The following is a 22926-nucleotide window of genomic DNA, read 5'->3' as shown; positions in this document are numbered from 1 at the left end:
TTGCAATTCCGTTGATTCACTACCAGATTTTTCTCATATTCAGCATGTTTGTTTGGTTAGGTTAGTTTATAACAGTTTAATTTTACAATTGATATATTCATAGACTAGGCTAACTGTTAAAAATATCGGAATTGCAACAACAAAATAGTGGTAGTGAATTAACGGAAAAGAAAACGGTTTATTTCAACAGAAAAAATCTTTGATGTGTTTCCTAGAAAAAACTTTCCGAGGTTGGAATTTTACTCTAATCTCAGTATTGTCCAATATATGCAAATGACAATCTCATTTCCTAATTACTAATTAAGGAGTACTACGGTTATACTAACTACTACTAGTAAGGCTATGATCTGACTACTATGACTGATATGACTTCTATGATATAACAATCGATTAGTAAAGTTATATTACACCTGAGCTCATAAGCCTGAGCAATCAAAATTAGCTTTGACATTTAATATGCGCGAGAGTACATTGTTTGAATTGCCTGTTCAGGACGAGGTATTAGGTACAATTGTTAGTATATTTAAGTATTAAAGTATAAACAATTGTAAAATAATAATAGCTACTAAAAAGACAATTATTGTAAAAGTGCCCAAGTGGTTACTGCCATAACCTTAAAATCCAAAGACTTAACCATAACAATCAGGTAAAAAATAAAATGTAGAAACATAAACATTTTAATTGTGATTTAAATACATATTTCGGGCATTTTACATCAATGATTCAATCAACCTACTATCACAATATGAACTTAAAGCAATTAATTCAGTATAGCGTATATAAACTTAAGACTATGTAGCTGTATAGTTTGTACAAATATAAATTTAATATTTATCACTAAATAAAGTAAAACGTATGTTTGGAAAACCCGGCCGAAATATGAATTAAAAAATTTGTAATCAGTATTTATAAATGAGATTTACTAGTAAGGAGATGCAAAGGTAACCCTAAATATGTATTCAGATCCTACACTGTTTTGAAGAATCAGTCATTTATGAAAACGCAATAGTGTAACCATTTTAATCAGCTATTCAATCAATCCGCATATAATCAAGACGGACTTTTCTATCAGTTTTATGAACTTTGCTGATTAAATTCGCATCAGTGGCTCGACAGGAAGTTGGTAAAGTTTTAATCTTAAGTTTCTAGACTTAATTCTAATCAATACCAAACAAAACCACTGAAGGTAGCTCATTGTGCCGATTACTTGGATTTTTCATTATTTATGTTGGTATTGTACTTGAAGTGGTTTGAATAATTGTTATCGTCTTTTTAACCAAAGATTGTTTATAGCCGCGTTAAAAGGGTATTTAAGTATGTTATTTTTACTTTGTAATTTTTATTTGATGTATATAAACTAACATCTGTAGATTGTTTAGTTACTGATGCAATTTGAGAAAATATTTTCAATAAATTGAGTGGGGTACGAAACTGAAGAAGAGGATAATATTTAATTTAAATATTATGGAATCGTACACTTCATTAATTTTTCATTAACAATCCTTCCTTTCTTTATACAAAAATCGTATTTGAAGTAGGACAGCGGCAGATCTGGTTAGATTACAGAAAACATGTCCTGGACAGGAGGGTATTCACCGTCAATTACTTAGAATTATGTCATTTTAAAGATTTAATTATGACATAACCCGGTGGCCTGGACCTATTTTTTATACTCTACGTTCACCTATTCAAATAAAACCTTAAATTACTTGGGTGAGAGGATATTGTTGTATAGTAAAGGATCTCCATTAAAAAATCTATAGTTAAGACAAAGTATTTTAAATTTATAGGTCCTTTGTAATATTGTTACTTGTAGCATTCAATTTATTGCAAGCCAAATTCAGAACTTCTTATTCGTATATAGTTTTGTAAATCATAATTGTTTGACGAAAATGTTTTATTCTTTAATCGTCGTTCACGAACAAATATATTGATTTAAATATTTAAAATTATAGACTTCATTTCAACAAAGTTTAAACGTTGAATGAAGTATTGCAAATAAAGGAGAATTATCATTATGGTTAATATTAAATAAGGTAAAATCTGGGCTGTTCAAGATATACATGTCTGTTCACCTTAATCTATAAGTTGAACATAAGCTTTTTTATAATCATATTATTAACGCATGGCCTATAAACCTAGGAGGTTTAATGTATATAATTGGAGCGAATATAACTTTAACTAACAAAATTAAACTCAAGCGTTTCCCAACTCCACACGTGGCCATTGTCCAATTTCCAATGCGTCATTACTTAGATATTCGCGTGGACACACAATACATCATTAGGACTTTGGTGATTATCAGCCAGAAATTCTTTTCTTTTGAAAAATATTTTGTATAAATTGTAAGAGAAGAAGGGCAGTAGAGACAACTAACAGCATGTGGTGGTGATAATTCAAGACATTGGTATATAACTTGTTGATTTCAAAAAAATAATTAAATAATATCGACATAATATCTATTTTGATCTTGATATGAGATCATATATTTTCACAATAGCTCAATCGCTAACCTTTTACTTGGTCAACATTCTAAAAGAAAATAAATAAATGAAAACTTTTTTACTTAGACAGGAAAAGTTATGGCTACGTGGCCCTTTCTTACATACACTTATACACACCTGTACTAATTACACCTGTACTAAGCGTGAATAAAAAAAGTAATTACTAAATTGGATTTCAGCTGGCCATAGTACTAAAATACTTTTAAAAATTCATACAAATAGAGCAGTGTACTGGTTAGTATTTTTGATAAAAAACGTGTACAACATTTTACTTTTTGTTTTTAGTTTCGTTATGTCCACCTTCACATCTCAGAGTGTTAAGTTCTATCCCGAGATAGTTTCTTACTTCAGGCAAGTCCTAGAGGGTAGTTGAAATGCATAAAAACATTTTGTTTGGCAAGATTTGAACCCAGAACCCTGGGAACTAATGTTCCACTCTCTACCACTAGACTAACTATTAACTATATCCTCTTTTTTGCCTACTAATTTGTAAATGCATTTATATAGCTAGTCAGGTGCTATAAAAGACATAGTTCACGTAGCAATTAAATTGACAAAGTTATGAGACTGTTGTTGTAGCGAAACCAGTTGAAAAGTTTCCGTTTCCTGTCCAAAGTGCAATCGGTTTGAGTGATAACAAACAGTGATGTCTGCACAGGAAGCAATTCCGGACATTAATGTCACAATTGAACCCGCAATGAAAAGGTCTGTACACTATCAAGGGTTATTTAGTCACAGATTCGTGTGATAGTGCTATTTTTGCATTTAGTGTTTAACACAACATAACACCAATGTAGTTCAAAGATTTATTGCGGACATTTTCCATCACGATGGTAAAAAAAATACACAAAGTTTCAATCTGGTCTGGTCCTCAAGGGAAAAAATTAGTTAACACATGGTGGTTTGGGATAACACCGATGTAGAGAAAAAGGCAAAGACGATTAAATTACTGATTAAATAGTGGATTATGGCAAACGAAGCATATTTCATATCTTTGTACAGTTAGTTACTTTATGCTCACATTTTGAAAAGAAAAACAATAAAATCTCAGAAAACAAAGTTTGGAATAATAACACACCCAACCATTGTTGTTAATCTTGGAACACAAAAGCAAAAAGCGTTTATTCACTCTTTTTAAAAGCTAACTTCACAAGAGCGGTTGAAAATACAATTAACAAGGGATTTTGTTTTGCTTCATGTGGCCTATTTATACAAAGGACTTTAACAATGAAGAGGCGTTTTTTCATGAAACATATTATGAAACGGCTTTAAACATGCTTATATATGATTTATATTCCACTTAATTCCTTCCAGGAAACATATTATTTGGATTTAAAACGTAAAAGATTTAAAACTATTCGTATTCACTGTTCCTGGGTTCAAGGTTTGTAGAAAATATTTTTTAGAACATTGTTTTTCTTGTTAACATAAAATTTTAGAGAAACATTTAACAGTCTAATCGGTTAGTGGTGATTAAAAAAGTTTGACACAGTTTTCCTTGTCAATATCCAACGGATTTTTATATTCCAGAATCTCTTGGAAACGAGGCTAGGAAGTAATTACATTTCAATTTAACTTATAACTCTATAATTTACAGTAATTTTTAATTTTATCCTTATTAAAGCGATAATTTTAAAATTATCTTAGAAACAACCTGAACCAAAAAATGTAGTGATGTGTGCATTTGAAAAACATAATTTAGTTATTATTAGTTTCAATTGACTGAGGTAAAAATTTTTATTCTTTCCCTTTGGTGGCATTATGCTTTTTTAATACTTTTTCTTTGAAATGTCAACCATACAAAGGTAGGTATTTGAAGCCAAGTATGAATGGAGATGAGTGTAGGACGAGGGGCGCGATCATGTAGTCTTGTTAGTGACTAAGGCCGACATGTTCCTTAGACACAGCTGTTAGTTAATAGCCCAAGAGATCTACAGCACATACAATATAAAACTGTAATAGGTTTCCGTAGTCTGTGCCTACAGTTTATAGTGGAATCCGAACCACATTTTTATCGGGATAGCACTGCGCATAGTCGTAGTACTCACTAGTGCGGACGTTAATCCACACCAGGGAGTATCGCATCCGCAGTGCATGTCTATAACAATCCACATTTCGTGACCTCCTAGTAGCTGGATTACAGCATGTCTACGAGTCTCCAATAATTTATTTAAAATGAACTATCTAACATTAAATTTTGTATTAAAGTCTCTCAATATTAAATTCTATAAAACATGGGAATCTGTAAATATCAACGATTAGTTTTGTAATAAAGTTTGTTGAAATAAAGGTTTAATATGGCAAAACAGATAGTATTAATACCACACGGGTAAAAGTGACTTTCAACCCTTGCTCATTTTCCGACCTCGGCTTTGCCTCGATCGTAAAACTTGACCTCGGGTTAAATAGAGTCACTTTAGACCTTAGTGATGAAATATACTATTATTTTAGAAGTGGGGGGAATTTATAAACAGAATACATTAGTCTCCGTCCGTATTATTATATAAGACTTGGAATGCATAGTTAGTATTGGTGAATAAATTGAGAAATTAGTATTTGGTAAAAAATTCATTTAGTAAAAAAAATATATTTAACTTCCGATTAAAAGGTTTCTACTATAAAAATGTGTAATTAAATTAATGGTATGGTGTTTTAAACGAACATTAGGTTACTGATGCACCTATACGGTGAGCACATTATTTGTTCACAGCCCAATTAACAAAGGCATGGGATCTAAAATATAACCGTCGGGAAAGTTGGAAGGGTTTTTATTTATTTATACTGTCGAACTTCCTACTGGAAGACAATCCGCCTCAACTACTTACTTTGATAAACGATTGTACATTAAGATACTTAAAAAAAAATTAAACTGACGAGAGTAACAAGTAAATCGGGGAGTTAGAAGTAAATGCAACTAACAATAAATCAGTAGACATTTTTGTAATAGAATCAGAAAGGACTGCTTCTTAATCAACGTCTAGATTTCAATTTGAATCAGTTAACACTAATAGTTGTTTAACACAAATTGTGTTGCAATATAAAAATTCCGTAAGATATTCAAAGGCGTCAATTCATTTCATGAACGCTTTTAACACTTTCTAAAACGTTTTAAATGTTTGGTCTAAAATAGAACTAATATCTCAAATTAGCTACTAAAACAAAAATAAATATACAAATTACACGTAATGTTGTGCACTACTACGTTGTATAAGAAATGAAAGAAAACACTGCAGTACTGCAAAACAGATCTTTACTAAACATCCACGTGTCTTTTGTTATATCTAATCCAATGGAATCCACAAAGAAGAGATTCTTGTCTATTGTTGTGTGATTTAAAAGTATACATATACTTCTATCTTGAACAAAACCTATTTACAAAGGGGTTCCTAGAAACACTGTGCACATTGCTCTGTGGAATAGTGCACTGTTTTAGAATATTAGGGCTTAACCCACTTTTAATGTTTGTGGAATTTAATTCCGTATACTCTGAAAAGATAAAACCTAGGCTTTAGACTAAAAGTATGATATCAGGTTGGTTGAAATGCTTTAAATTGGAAAATATGTGACCTGACTTGCAGGTAGAGTTAGCAAAATTCTTTTAAATTACAAGAAAATACTGTCTCAAGTTAAAAAAAAATTAAATAACTAGATACTGAATACTTCGTATTGCATAAATTACTTTTATTTTTGGGGCAACAAAATGGTGAATTTTAACGGTAAAAATTGAATCAGAAAATATATTTTTAGCAATAGAAACATTACGATGCACGATTACTGTATCAAAACAGAAAATTTATTATTTTATTGTGCTTTATTTAATGCGTTATTGACAAACCATACAATTATTAACAGTACAATTATTATTATAATCGTTGAAAACACGGTTGCAACACGAATAAACATATCGCCAACTACGAAAGGAACGATTGTAGCCTGTAGTTGTGAACTAGCATCAGCTGACTAATAGTTTTCTTTATGTTTACGTTTTTGGATATTTTGGTTGTCATGGTGACTAATATTTGGTAGAGTTGAATTAATATTTTAAAGGGGAGAATGAAGGTTCGTTTTTGTTGTTGTGATTTTCGATGTGTAAAATATACGAAGGTTGTAGAAAGCTCTGAAGAGTTTTATTTTCCAATTTTTGTTCCCACAAGCATGTCGGCCATTCCGAGAAGTCTCCTTCACCATCATGCAACTTTATCAAATCCAAAAATCTTGTACCGTTCCAGTCGTGCCAAAACAGCTTGTGGGAAAATAAATAGGAAAATAAAACTCTTCAGAGCTTTCTACAACTTACTTATGTTTGACACATCGAAATTCACAACAACAACAAAAACAAACCTTCATCCTCCCCTTTAAAGCATTAATTCAACTCAACTAATTACTAGTCACCATGACAACCAAAATATCAAATAAACGGTATCAGCATTCTGACACATACTTTCTCCCATAAGTTTGTCAACAACCTTTATCATGTGTAAGCGGTGAGAGTAAATATACGGAAATGGGATTTATACAATTTTGTTCACAATTTAAAGGACTACATACTAAATTTTTATCAAAATCTTTTTATCTTTTTATGAAAATCGGATTTTTCCGTTATTTTATGGGGTTTTATGGGAAAATAACATAATTTACAATAACTTTTGAACCATAATTTTTACAGAAATGGAATTTGTACCATTTTGTTCAGAATATAAGGGACTATAACATACCAAATTTTTATCAAAATCGTTCGGGCCGTTTTTGGGAAAATCCTATTTTTCCGTTATTTCATGGGGTTTTATGGGAAAATTCCCATTAAAAATAAAAAAAATTTTAAAATGAAAAAACTATCAAAATTTTAAGGATCATAACATACTATGTTAAAATAAAACCGGATTTTTTCTAAAATCCTATTTTTCGTTATTTTATGGGGTTTTTATGGGAAAATAACATAATTTACCATAACTTTTGAACCGTAATTTTTACAGAAATGGGATTTGTACCATTTTGTTCAGAATTTAAAGGGCTACAACATACTACATTTTTATCAAAATCGTTCGGGCCATTTTTGAGAAAATCCGATTTTTCCGGTTTTTTATGGGTTTTTATGAGAAAATCCCCATTAAAAATCAAAATTTCAAAAAAATGAAAAAAACGCCTGGAGATACCATGGATTAGAACCTACATACCAAATTTCATCGAAATCGGACCACAGGTGTAGTCCCTAGCTCTGTACACATCCAGACATACAGACACACAGACACACGCACACACACACACACACAGACATCACTTTGAAAACCACTTTTTTGGGTCCAGGGGGACCCAAAACGGATATATCCACTCAAAACTCAAACTCGAAAATTTTGACGAAAACAATACTTTCTCCATATACTATGGTATAGGGGGAGAAAGTAAAAACGTAAAAATAAAGCAAAATATTAGTCAGCTGATGCCAGTTCACAACTTCTTATTGTTGTTGTGATTTTCGATGTGTAAACATAAGTAAGTTGTAAAAATCTCTGAAGAGTTTTATTTTTCAATTTATTTTCCCACAGTAGCTGCTGTAACTATTATAGTGACTTGAATAGAACTATATATTGATACCTACGTACACGAATACTAGAAAAATACTGGTATGGATCAAAAACATAAACAAATGACGTTGTTGGCCCGAATCCTATACTAATAGCATTGAACATTTTATGTTTTGGCAGTTCCATTTAAGCAATGTTAAATAATGTTTATTTTCGGGCCAAAAACGTCATTTGTTTATGTTTATGAACCATACCGGTATTTTTCTAGTATTCGTGCTTACAAACATCAACTAACGTACATAATCTTTCCCCATGCTGTACAAGTTTTACAAAAACCTGCCTAAATTTAATGTTTAGATTTTAAATAACTATTTATAGTGAAAACCAAACGTTTAATCATCAATAGACCCTATCTAATCAAGAGTTCGAGTAATGAATATGTAGATGTGTTGTGTCTAAGCGCGCGTTCCTCAGTGCAAGCAGAAGCTCCGGTTTATTAGGCTTTGAATAGTGCTAATTATAGAATTGAAATTGCGTTTACAGTTTGGTTTTTTGCTGTATTGGTAAAAGCGTAACTGTGTTACATAGCTACTAGTTTGGATAGAGATGAAATGGTGAACTCTGGTTTCCACAACTCTTTAAGTTTTTGTAAACACTTCAAAATGAGGTATTACGTGAAGAACGTTTACATTTAAAACATTTGAGTTGCCCACAAAATCCCCCATTTCATGGGGACACTCAACATTTTCAAAATCATAAAATGAATTTTCGTGCTAAGATTACATGACTACCAAAAGTACCTCTGTATATTTACTTATTGAAATATTAAATGGGGAGCGTCTTGAATTTTTATTCACCCTAAAGTAAAGAGAGTTATTTATTGATAATCTTACTAATATTATAAATGTGAAAGTTTGTGTGTTTGTTTGTTTGTTTGTTTATTTGTTTGAAGTTCAATCACGCATAAACCACTGGACGGATTGGGCTGAAATTTGGCATGACGATAGCTTACATTCCCGATTAACATATAGGCATATTCTTATCTCAAAAATCCTTTCGGGCTCCGCCCCAGTGGCTCTGTAGTTCCCCATGTTAACCTTATGAGTATTCATATTTAAAGGGAATTAAAGAATTTAGTCAGCTGTTTCAACTAAAAAAGTTGGTTCTATGATATGGAAAAGCATTAAAAAGTTATAATATTTACCAACAGGGTGCAGCACTATATTTTTTTGCATTTATGAAAACAGCTAATTTGAACTAAGCAGCAACAAAAAACTGTGATTCGCAATGAGAACTGTCAAAGTAGGATTGTTTACAGTTATGTTTATGTTTTTAATTTCATGAATAATTTGTGATATTTTGCAAACTGTTGATAATTTATTTTTCTATATTGTAGTCAGCTGTTTCAACTAAAAAAGTTGGTTCTATGATATGGAAAAGCATCAAAAAGTTATAATATTTACCAACAGGGTGCAGCACTATATTTTTTTGCATTTATGAAAACAGCTAATTTGAACTAAGCAGCAACAAAAAACTGTGATTCACAATGAGAACTGTCAAAGTAGGATTGTTTACAGTTATGTTTATGTTTTTAATTTCATGAATAATTTGTGATATTTTGCAAACTGTTGATAATTTATTTTTCTATATTGTTTAGGTGAAGTGGTAAAACATTATGGCTATGGTAGATGTGTTATACTATAGAAGACTGTAAATTTAAAAAAGCAAATTTTATCAAACTGTGTCCTCCCTTATTGCAAACGCAAAGCTTGAGTATAACTGCAATAAGCATTTTATACTTATATTCCAACCCCGTACGAAGGACGGGTACTCTGCTAGTATACATATATAGCTAAGATAATTAATGCAATTTTTAATAATAGTTATTTAAAAGAGTCACTAAAATTACTATAATTCGTTTACTAAAAACTACTAAAATATATACTTAAAATTATTAAAAAATGTCATTAAAGTTAATTTTGAAATTTAATAAATATTAAGAACAACGTTATTTTAAGGGATAAACAGGATTTTCATAAATAAAACCAGTGTTTCACAATACGGTTGAAACCCGGTAAATATTCGTGTCCAATCCGTTTGAAGGGAGATAATCCTTCCCCGCTGTCAATCCCACAGGACTCCACTGCATGACGCCTTATCTCATGATTGGATTTGGTAAAGCTGCTTGGAATAAAGTCCTTTGTGTGATTACTGTGCGCAGGCTGAGAGTTAGACTGGGAACACACTACATGGTTTTATCAGGACGAATTTAACGTGTGTAAATCGCTTGAAACTAGAGAACATTTAAATATATGGGACCATTCATATTAATAGGACAATCTGGGAGTGAGCTGGGCTAGGTCCCAGAGGTAACTGGTTCAAATCCCTCCAAACACAACTGATGATGCCGCACTCCTGTAGACCTAGGCTGAAAAATTAAACTGCAGGCTTAAGCTTATTGTCCTAGCTAGGGTGTTGATTTGATCACCCTGTATATTTCCTGAATTTTAACGGCTTGTGTTTGTGCTTCCGGGAAAATAAAAACAAAAAGTAAGTCCCGAATCCAGGCCTTGTCACAAAACCTACGGTAATAGCTTATTATATTGGAAATTCGCTAAAACATTTCAACCTTGGTAATTGTTCAACGGAGTTTTCAAAACTGCAAAGTGTAAATAGTTAAATCAAACTGTGTCAAGTTCGGTTTGTAAAACTAAGAGAATTTAATAAAGCTGGAACCTTAATTGTCAAAATGTAATCAATTCCTTTGTAGTTGGTCGCTGTTTCAGTTAATGGGACCGTTATTCTCGAAGATTAGCTTTAATCATTATCTTTGTTGTTAATAACGTAATACTGCTCAGGATTGTACATTGAAGATAGCCTTTAGCTCCTAAATACTTCAACATACATGTCAGGTATGTATTGCCAGGAATTCACTGCTGTTGTACATTCTATAGCGTGTTAACAAAGCAACCGTTAGACTAACGGCATTATTTCTAAATACTGTAGTATACGACAAATTGGAGGGCTCTTTAAATTCCGTTTCTCTTAACATGTTTTGAATACTCTATGTCCCAACAAAATGTGTATGTGAATATACAACACAATATAGATTACTTAAACGTACATGTAAAACAAACAATCTTAACGAAAATAGAAACAGTTTATCAATTTTTTTTATTGCCAATATTTTGATGTAAAATTTGATAAGTTCGGGTGTATTTCTGGGTATTTAATATTATTAAATCAATATTCTTTTTTATATTTTCTTACCCTTATCAATACAAGTAATGTAACCTTTGAATTTATTTTAGATAAGCCCCCAAAATTATTTTCGCCTAATACTGAATACCAGTACTACAGAACATTTAAATGTTCCATATTTTTATACACACAAAAATTCTTTTTAACTTTTTCCGAATTTCGCAGGGTTCTAGGATACCTTAAAAATTTTGTTCTAGTTTTGCCTACGTTTTTTCTTCCAAGCTTTATGTATAATGTCACTAGCATTGTATCTAAAATTGTATATTTAAAACGGAAGTTCATAATCATATTTAATGAATATGTTTATACAATTGACTTTAAATTCAAAACCAACAACTTTATCAAAAAAATATCATAACTTTAATTATGGGTCTATGAGAAAATCCACACGTATTCAAGAATTTAACGAAGAACCTCGAATTTCTCATGGATTTATAAGGTAAATAGTGCTTGCACAGGTTATCTCCATGGATTGGATCGGCAATGCATCATAATAGAGACTGACAATCAAATCACTACCATGAGAATACTAGAAGATAATTGATTTACCTCCCTATTCAATAGGCAAAATACACACTAAACTCTGGGTAACTGTATCTAGCATAGTCAGAATTGAACACTCGTATGAAAGCTATAACGTATGAATATGTGATAGCATCTTGTATAACAATAATGGTATTGTAAGAAGGAATCTTATGAAAATGTTAATCCATTGTCTGTGAATTTTCCTATGGAGCTATGACTAGGAAAACTTGGCCCATTATTGGTCAATTTCTTTTCGATTGGTATTTAATTATCAATTCTGGGGGCCGGGGGTTAACGTAATAAATGAACGAAGTCTAAATTTGAGAAAGAATGTATTTATAAAATCGAATGTAAGCGATGCATTTAAGGGTATTTAATGTAAAACCCCGGCAGGGAGCAAATCAATCTGTTTTGATCCCCAATTAATGTGCAAATTGGACAGTTTGCAATCGCTCTTTCATACTGTTAGAAATCCACTTTCGAATGCTCTATTTATATTGCTATCCATGTTAAAATAGATTTAAATAAAACAAAACTATTTCTCAATATTAAGAATTATTAATCCGTGCGCATTACGAATTGTTGTAATATTGTAACCATAGAATAATCGTACTTATTTACCATAATTTTACAGTTGAACACAATGATTGTAACTCGCAGCCAAGCCCAATTAAGTATGTTGACTACTCATATTTATATAGCATATTATTTAAATAATTTTAACATTAAAAAGATCACGTAACAGTTACACAGGATTAGATAACAATATCATGGTATGCACTGGGGGACTTGGCTGTCCTCTTCTAAACACTTGTACAAACAAATTTCACCGGCGTTAAACACACATAAAACAAATATGATTAAGACCATTAAAAAAACGACGGCTTATTAAAATAATTATTTATGTTAAAGTGACAAAAGAATAATAATAAACTAATTTCAGATCAAACATAACAATAACTTTAATGTTCTTTAACTTAGTTTTGTTTATCATATTGTCAATAATAAAAGTAAAAAGTTGTATATTAAGCTATTCATTGAAAGAAATATTACAGGGTGTTTTTGAACTCAACCCAAATACTACAAGTACTGTAAGACACTGTATAGCGACAAACAAGCTTATGTGTTGGCATCCCTGTTTTCTATACTTAATTGTCGATCAGCTGGTATGCAGTGTTGCATAGTTATTTATGATTATTGGCGATTTTATGAATTTATTGAAAATAATATTCACCATGATGTTTTCACAAGCTCAAATATAGTATATTGTAGGTATACGTATTTTTAGTTTCAGCTTATCTTAAATTTGTACATGTAAAGAATGATTGGTTTATTGGGTACTGAAATAAAACATGAAGAAATTAAACTACCTCTTTAAAAAGATAATCTAAGAATTTTATGGTATAATGTGAGATAGCTCCACTCTATTTTCTGGACCGAAGCATGCTGTAACTCATTGAAATGGATATGGAACAACTAAAAATGCTGTAAACGATTAATAATTTAACTCAATTTAAAGCCATGTAAATACAATAAATAGAGAATCAAAACCGACACGGTATAAGTATAAACAGTCTTAAACATTGTTTTTCTTAATTTAGTGAACTTATTTACTTGACTTGGTGAAAAGGTAAATATAAGTTGAAGTCAAGGGAATGAGAAATGGGGCTCGAATGACAAAACAAATTGCGTTCAACTTTGTCCTGACACAATGCACTTTTTCTTTGGCTATTATTGTACCCAGGTAAACAACTTTTAGGCATTTGTCCATTGAATTTTGTAATAAACCATTTCTTACCACTGTTTAAAACACATTTTCGTACCTTTGTAGGAACTTTGTAGACGAATTTGTAGGAAACTCCTTATATACACAAGCCATGTGGCACATAAATGGAACATGAAAATTACTGTGCTATTATTTCCTTACTAGTTCGTGGTAATTAAAGACTAAAGTGAAAATTTAATAATAATTAGATGCTGTATAAGCTATAATTTCCAAGGTTACACAAATTTTAATAAAACAAGTTGAATACCATTTTTACGTTAGTGTGATGTGCATTTATTGTAATACAATGTAATGTTTATAGCTTTATCATAATTTAAAATAGAGAAAAAAATAATATAACGAAAAACTTTTCTCATAATTCTTTTAAACATCGCATTGAAATTTCGATTGATGTTTTCATGGTAGAAATGCAATTGATTATTTTTAGTTTGCTGTCAACTTATAGTAACATTTAATTTGAAATAAATAAATCACACAGGCCAATAATTTACTAGGGTTAAATAGTTTAATATCTACTTTTAAAAATAATACTACACTTCAACATAAGAATTTGGAAATTTCCTATTTACAATAATAGAAAATGTTTTTAAATATGATATTGAAATCCAGTAAAAATTAGCTGATGCCCCCCCCTCATGCTCAAAACTAATATTTTGGTAAATATGATTTTCATTGACATCATGTTTAATCGTAATCGAACGATGTAGAATAATTAGTTGTATTGAATACAGAGAAATTCAAATTACATTTTTATAATGTTATTAATTGTTTATCCTTTAAATTATTATATTTACTAAGGCAGAGTTGAACAAATTAAATGTTACTTTCCTTAGTGAAAATATTAATACTTACATAGCCATTTAAAAGGTCAACACCAGGAAAGAAGTTACCTGAAATAAAAACCAATGTTAAAACAAGTTTAAAATAACCTTAAAACGATAAGGTCACATAAGTAGCAAGTTTAACTGTACAGTAGAATTGTTAATCAGTTAAATGAAACACTTTTTTCTAATACGAGTGTTGCATGAAGGAGTATTGCTCAAAAATGTATTACCATTCATGCATAAATGTAAATCAAACTAAAAAACGTCACTACACAAAACAGCTGAGATCATTGTTGCGAAACATGCATTTCGATTTCTATCCGTATATAGGTTTACAACATATCTAAATATAGTTTATAATTACTTTACAAACTTAACTGCGACGTAGTGGTAATGTTGCTAGTTACGTTTTGAAATTGCATTTAAAAATAACTTTACGGCCTAGCTTAGTAGTTACCTCTAATTGCATCGCCATTTCCTCATTATTACCCAGTGTTGGAGCCAAGAGAAATGTATTTATAAAGGCATACGATGTAATATTTACTCATATGTTGCTGAGTTAAAAATGGTTGATTTCAATAGTTCTTAAAACGAAATATGATGTAAAATATGGTGTTTTACAATGTTATTTTAGGAGAAATACATTTCCTCACATATAACCTTTACTACTATAAAGTAACACGTAACAAAACTTAAAAGTTTTTGTATTTAGAAAAATAGTTGATCTAAAATTGATTTTAAAATTCTTACCTACTGTAACAAAATGTTATACATGAATACCAAATTGCATATAATTTGATGCACAGACGTTTCCGAACTTAAACAATAATTCAATGTAAAATTTTAAAGAATTAAAAAAATGTTATCTAAAATAAAAACATTGGTAAAAAAATCAACATATTTTATAAACAGTTTACCTAAACATTACTCTGTTATGATATTTACGAATTATATGTGTCTTTAATTAGTATGTTTAATTTATTTTAATATAATTTCAATTGCCTGAACTTATCTTAATGACTTATAGAGTTTGTTATCCACCAAAGACCAACTTTAAGATTCGGTCCCAACGTAAGTTTTGACAGATCCCAAGAATCGGAAAACTTAAATCGACAGGCTAGTGACTTAAAGCATAGATGAAGTAATATAATTATATTACTTCATCTATGCTTAAAGTATGAAGAAAATGTCAAGATAAATACATCTTGGTTTTATACTGATATTTACTTCTTCAATAATGTTATGCTATTCTATGAAGTAAATTAATGTAATTGGTATGCTCGTTACATATTTAGATAATTAATCACTTATTCTTAGTTTGTTTCGAGGTCACGTGGAGGGTTTTACACAAGTAGCCTAAGTATACAACTCTAAGGACGTAAATTTTTAATATTTCTTATATTTTCTTTAAGGAAATAATTTTGCTAAAACAAAACAAGTCAATTTTTGTAATTTATTTTCATTTAACTATTTCCTAATAGAAAACAAGTTTGCTATGAAAAATCCCTTTTTAAACGATGCAGAATACAAAACTTAAGTTGAGAAGTTCATTGTGTTAAATCTTCTATGCAAATATTATATACTACTCGTATGAAATGGGATATTTGGAAATGAAAGAGCTCGACATAAGAGAATATTCAATATTTTTTAAACAATGTTCTAAGGCTTCAAAGACTGCACTCTGTCATTCTATTTGCATGTTCTATTTTAAGATCTCTGAACTATTCAGGAGAAAAGTTTTACCTGTATTGATTCCACCTTTGTGCCTTATGTTCTTCCATGTTTAAAAGGTTTAAGAATATTTAAATTGTTGTACTTTCTAAATGTAAATACTGTAAAGGCGTATCCGCATATTGACACAATCTGTGTATTAAAATTATTAGGCTTTTCTTTTCCAAATCGGTTTAGCTCTTCTACCCGAGCGATTTTCATAATTTTGGTCTTAAATTGACGGTATGGTTATCTGAAGTGTATTTCTAGCTATGCACATAAGCAATATCTTCCCTATACATTTCTTATGGGAGTCAAATTTGGTTTTTCTTTTACGAGTTCGTATAGCTCTTCTACACCATTGATTTCATAATTTTGGTCTTAAAAGAAAGCTATGCAAGCACAAATTTTCCATCAAGTATTATCATAGATAAAACAACATGACCAAAAAACATGGGTTTGATTTTTTAAAATCTTTACTTTAATTAAATATGCGTTTCAGCATTTCTAATTACATTTATCCTGTATGTTTTGGTATAAGGATCTTTTAGTGGAATACCAGCTTTAATTTGAGCTATTTATTATTAAAATCGGACGTACCTGAGGCACGCTGCTGAATCACAAATCAATAATAATTATAGTATTTTTTTTTTACTTATCTGCAATCGATAATACAAAACTCTATTTTTATTTTAACTATTTTATATGTCTTTATCTTACAATACTCCTAGAAATAAACGCTTTCATTTCAGATAATGAAGGTTTGAATCAATGAAGTTCAAAATGCTGTATTACTTATTCATAAAAAATAAATTTGATTATTTCTCGGAGATGTAATTTAATTTGAGATATATTTACTCAATTAGAAGTACGTCATCCTATATGTTATGATCTAAGAACCTTCGGTGAAATACCAGCTTTCATTTAAATAATTGATTATTAAGATCGGACATACCTAAAGCACGTTGCTGATCCACGAACAACCCAGATTGTTAAAAAAATGGAGCTATTTATCATCGATTAATAGTTAAATGTTTTTGCTTGAAACCTTAACAGTAAACGTCGATTTCGACGGGTCACACCTAGTATTTTTATAACAACTTTTATAGATTAGGTTAACACAATGTTGTAATTTTAATTTCTGTAGACACGCGGGTTCTCAGAAAATTGAAAGACATTATTATGCGAATACTCCAGAGTAAGTAACACTTAGAGATAAGGCTGATTTCCCTGGGTACTGAGAAGGTTGTTGGCTTAAACATTTTTACGGATTTTACTGAACGGTTAACTTGTTTAGCGTTCAATTATTGTATTACTATTTACTCTAAAATAGACCAGACATTACACGTTTGATAACGATTGTGGGTAAATAGAAAATGAGTTTGAATTTTATTCATAATGGTATTACAATACAACTATAAACGGTGATTTACAGGTCTTGACGAAATTAAACAATTGAAATAAATGAATAAAGAATTGGGCACCTAATGACAAAATGGCAGCTAAAATGTTTAAGACGCAGGTTATTAAAAGTCATTTTTAGCTGCCATTTTACACCCCCAAAGAATGTAGATTATATTCAGTTCGTTCGTGTTTCATACTATGATAGTCAATGAGAATGGGAAACATGATTTTTTTACTCGACATGATTTTAGCAAGTTTCAAAAGTTGGCGTAAAACGAAATCGGCATTTGACAGCATCCCAATTAGTCTGTGTTCCAATTGAACTGAGTTCATTTTTTATACACACTGGAGACTGCTACATGGGAATGTAGTGTGTAGACCTACTATATGGTACTGTATCTGTTCCCATATATTAAGTACGAACGATACATTAATACAAAATCCTAAATAAAAGAGACGGATGTGAAAAGTGTATTATGACATATAAGCAATATTTTGTTAAGAAGCAAAACATTGAATATTTTATGTTCTGATTATTTACGGTTCCAAGAAGCTTTCATACTCAACGTGAAAACTCAGTCACAATATAATAATAATAAGAAAGTCATTGTTCACTTTCTTGTTACATTTTCTTCCATTGTATCTATGTGTTACTTCGAGGGAGATGGAGATAAGTAGCTTTTAATTAACAAACTTGCTTTAAGATTTAACTTGCAATAACTTTACACATTTACTAACAGTTATTGCTCTTGTTATAGTTGTTTTTGAAATTCCGAATCATCTTGTATTTAAGGGCACAATCGTACCAAACTTGATTATTTTCGAGCCAAATAATGTTAATAATATATTACTTAACAATTTAAAACAACATTTGAGGAGAAATAAGTATTGAGAATAAATTTGTAAGTGAAGAGTTTTTTTGTCATCATAAGTAAATTAATTAAGCACAATAATTGTCATCTGAGGTGTTATTTCACAGAATCTCATAGTACCCCAATATAGTTTCACAATGTTTTGGTTTCATAGCACCGAATCATTATTTTGTGTGGATTTTAAAATCTAATAGCTCTGAAAGGGACTTTTTCATTCGAAATAAATTATTTTGAAGTTCCAAAGGACGAAAAATAGCCGAAGTTACTCACAGTACCGGATTAACAAATAATCCTCGCAGCTCTGACGGAAAAACAAATCCTATATCACTCAAAACAATATCGTAGAATTATTTCGGTAGTGTAGGACGTATTAAAAATACATTCGGTGCTGCGAGACATTTTTACAAATACAATCGCATAGTCTCGAATCAATATTATTTCCAGAACTGCTCTGGATATAATTATAGAGGTTATTATAGATGTATAACTCGCCTTTGGCTCGCTGGGGGCTCCGCCCCCAGGCCCCCTTTTTTGGTAGGGGGTAAACAGAAATGGGCCATGGCGCAAGACCTGCAATTGAGCCAAATTTCAGATCTTTAGCTTTTTTAGAAGTGGGTAAAATTAATTTAGACCGATGGACCTGTAGGAATAACATTGGGGGGGGATTCTATATTTCGTGGGGGAGGGAGTTATATTTGTAAAATGTCACTTTTCAGAAAGGGCGCAAGATCTACAATCATTCAAAATTTCAGATATCCAGTTAATCTAGAAATGTGTAAACGTTATTTAGACTTATGCACCTGTAAGAATAACATTGGGGGGATTTAATATTTGGGGGGGGGGGGGTGTAAATACGATAGGGAGATAAAACCTTAAGTAAACCAGAGTAAATCTATAGCATAAACGGACCATGGGAACGGGGACTTATGGTGGTTTTTATGGGGTAAATGTTTTCTCCATAAGAATAACATGGGGCTCGTAAAAACTTTCAAATGTTGACATTAAACCTAAGTTTTGGGGGTTAAGGAGTAAAGTTACGAAAAAACACGTATCGTGTAAAATTTAAACTAAAGTAAGGAGAATACAAAGCAATAATAATATTTGCAAAAAGGAATGATTTAAGTATGAAAAAATAGCGAAAACCTGTAAAAAGTTGAAAGAAATTTACCAAATTTTGAAAGTAGGGAGTTTTTTGAACCCGAAAGAGTGCGATTTTCGGAAAACACATTCGAGGGTTTTGTAGAAAATTTAATTCCTGTTCCTGGATATACTTTAAAATCTTTTCTAGCTCTTACTGTTTTCGAGCTAAATCCGTTTGAAAAAAAACGTGTTTTATCGTTTTCAGAGGTCCGCCATTTTGGATTTTTGGGGGGGTTAAAATTTGAAAAAAGGACTTTTGAAAATTTCACCATTAGCTTATGATCCCTTACTACAATACTACCAAATTACAAGTCTCTAGCACATTTCTAAACGATTCATATGACCATACCAAAGTCATTATATTTCAATCTTATTCTCCATAAGAATAACACGGGGCTCGTAAAAGTGGCAAAAAACCTTCAAATTTTGAGATTAAAATTAAGTTTTGGGGGTCAAGGAGTAAAGTTACGAAAAAACATGTAAAGAGTAAAATTTAAAGTAAAACAAGGAGAATACAAAGCAATAATAGTTTTTGAAAAAAAAATATTTCAGTATGAAAACATGGCGAAAACCGGTAAAAATGTAATAAAAATTTACCAAATTTTGAAAGTAGGGCGTTTTTTGAAGCTGAAGGAGTGCGATTTTCGGAAAACGCCTAGGAGGGTTTTGTAGAAAATGTAATTCCTGTTCCTGGATATACTTTCAAATCTTTTCTAGCTCTTACCGTTTTCGAGCTACATCCGGTTGAAAAAAAGTGTTTTTTTTCGTTTTCAGAGGTCCACCATTTTGGATTTTTTAGGGGGTTAAAATTTGAAAATGGGACTTTTGCAAACTCCACCGGTAATATAAGATCTCATACTACAATACTACGCAAATTTGAAGTCTCTAGCACGTTTCTAAGCGGTTCATATGAGAGTACCAAATTCGGTATTTTTCAATGTTATTTCCCATAAGAATAACATGGGGGGGGAAATTCGAAATTTCGGGGGGGTTAAAATTTGAAAATGCGACTTTTCGGATTTTTCCCGGGGGTTTGGGCACTAGACCTACGACCACCGAAAATTTCAAGTCTCTAGCTCATCTAGAAGTGGTCTAGAATTTGTATCCCTCAGTTACACATCCGGCTGTATAGTATTTAGAGTATATTTAATTAAAACGAAAGATATAATTATAGAGGTAACAAATGATTGCATCTCTGGAGGCCTGTTCAGAGCTTAACTGGAGATAGATTACACCTTAAATCCTCACGGGTGAGTGCATCTCTTGTACGTCTTTCATCAATTACTCAATTCTTACAATCACGAAATCCCTTCCAAAACGGTAATGGTTGTCAATTATTGCAAAACAGTTATTGAAAGATTGAGAGAAAAATATGAGTATGATGGCAAATAAATTAGCTGAATGTTATTGTTAAGAACCTTTGTCGGTGTTTTAGATTTTAAAACACGATCGTTGACACACGTAGTTTTTTCCGGTGTTGAAACATTAGACAAACAATGTATTTGTGCATATTTTTTTGCGGGGTAGGTGTGAGATCAAAATAATGTTCAATCGGTTCCTAGAAAGATGCACGTAAGGTACTGCTACTCTTAAAGTTATCGGATAGTGATATTACATATGTTTTAATAAAAACAAATGCGCTTGGAGGAAAACTCTGTGGTGTCACCGACAAGGGTTTTGAAATGGTGAAAATACGGGGAAATGAGATACAGTACTAATATGCTTGTTCATAAAAACGTTGTCTTTAAACTAAACGTAAACACAATTAAATCATAGTAAATTGAATTTACTAGTAGTAATGGGCGCTATTTAGTACATGGAATTTCGTGAAAAACTGTAAAATGTTTGTTCAAATAGCCGGTATGCAGGGCAAGAATATAAATAAAGTGTCGTATTCATTAAACATGAAGCCCATTGAATAACAAGATTGCGTATGAAATATGTTTGATTATTAGCTTAACAATAAACTACCGATTGACGATAATACTATTAATTTATTTAGCTATAAGTGGTTATATAACTTGTTTAGCAATGACATGGTCGCTGGTTCGATCCTAAGAAAAGCTTTGTGATAGTTATAAACTGAAACCAGGTGTTCTTAATTAATGAACCTTTAGTAAATGGCCCTGGCTAAAGAAACACCTGGTCTTAGTAAGTAACCCAGATAATCTCACAAAATCTTACACAGTTTGCGTTCACATTCGGTTTGAAATACGGACAGTTAGTTTTTCCATCTAAGAGAATTGTGTAATTGATTATTTTTTACGTTTTAGAGAAATATATATTGTCGAATTTGCCAGTTACTGAAATCAGCTGTCCTTAGTCATTGGGCTTTGTAATAAACAATTTTGCCAAAGAAACAAACAGTTTTTGTGTCACTGTTATTAACAACTAGTTTGGTTATTTCAACAAATCGCTAAAAAGCCTAACATGTTTTAGTTATTATCATGTTTTGGTAACGTTAGTGGCGGGGGGAGTGATACGCTAAAGAGATAATTCTAACAAGAATATTGATTATGTGATATGTTTGCGCTCGTATCAGCAAACATCCTTATCATCCCAGGTTAACCATCAACCGTCTGCAGCCAGCATGTAATAACTATAATGTCAAGGTTGTAATGTGTTTCTAAAGTTTCTTGCCACTGAAATCAGGGAGAACTCTATATTTCATAGCTATTCTATGTTTAAACCCCCATATAATGATGTGCTACTTAATTTTATTTTTAAAATGTAACAGCTTCCCCCTAAAATACTCCGTTTTTGTAAAACTGTTATTTTGTTAAAAAGTGAAGTATTATTATTGTTGAACAAGTGGTAAAAGGTGTGTAGCTCTTACCATTGATATTGAGGTCCCATCTATGGACCAGCTGTTGCAATTTTTTATAAGAAAAAAGAACACAGTTGTCCGTGTTTATTCCTCTAGTTATTTTTATTCTTTTCAAGTAGTTTCAACCAGTAAATTATTAATCTTAACAAACTCAAATTTTCTGATAATGTTACATAGTGTTAATTTAAGCAGGTTTTCATTTGATAACTAACTTTCAGATTTCTAATACCAACTAAATTGTATTATTTATTTAATTATAACAAAACAGTAAAATTTACCCACAGTCTAATGTTGGCAATTTAATCTTTACAGAAACTTTTTTCGCTTGTGAAACATACAAGTTTGAAAGTAACAACGAGAATACAAGTGATGCTACAAGGACACAAGGGACATAACGACCCATCCTTCAACCACTTACAACAGTGTACTGAGCTAACAGGTTGTTTACCTCATTACATAGAGTACAGCATACAAATACCAGCCAAACTACTTACTCTATGGAATTGTATTTTATTATGTGTAAACATGTACAGTAGTACACTTGTTTATGT

The 22926-nt window shown here is 31.1% G+C and overlaps 2 protein-coding genes across 2 annotated transcripts in view; one reads left to right on the top strand and one right to left on the bottom strand.

The window, feature by feature from the left end:
- Window positions 1-22926, bottom strand: part of LOC128996484 (GTP-binding protein REM 1-like) — an 85158-nt gene that overhangs the window by 44173 nt on the left and 18059 nt on the right. The gene's annotated exons all lie outside the window — the stretch shown is intronic.
- LOC128996483 (RNA polymerase II-associated protein 3-like) overlaps window positions 22799-22926 on the top strand; it is a 36070-nt gene continuing 35942 nt past the window's right edge. The window contains exon 1 of the mRNA XM_054421846.1: window positions 22799-22814. The gene's annotated coding sequence lies outside the window, so the exon portion shown is untranslated. The remainder of the gene's footprint in view (window positions 22815-22926) is intronic.

This window comes from Macrosteles quadrilineatus, unplaced genomic scaffold (genome assembly GCF_028750875.1).
Source record: "Macrosteles quadrilineatus isolate MER2022 unplaced genomic scaffold, UCM_ALF_1.0 Scaffold_6__1_contigs__length_79288215, whole genome shotgun sequence".
NCBI lineage: Eukaryota > Metazoa > Arthropoda > Insecta > Hemiptera > Cicadellidae > Macrosteles > Macrosteles quadrilineatus.
The sequence above is the reverse complement of the archived record's forward strand: the minus strand, read 5'-3'. Positions and strand labels throughout refer to the sequence as shown.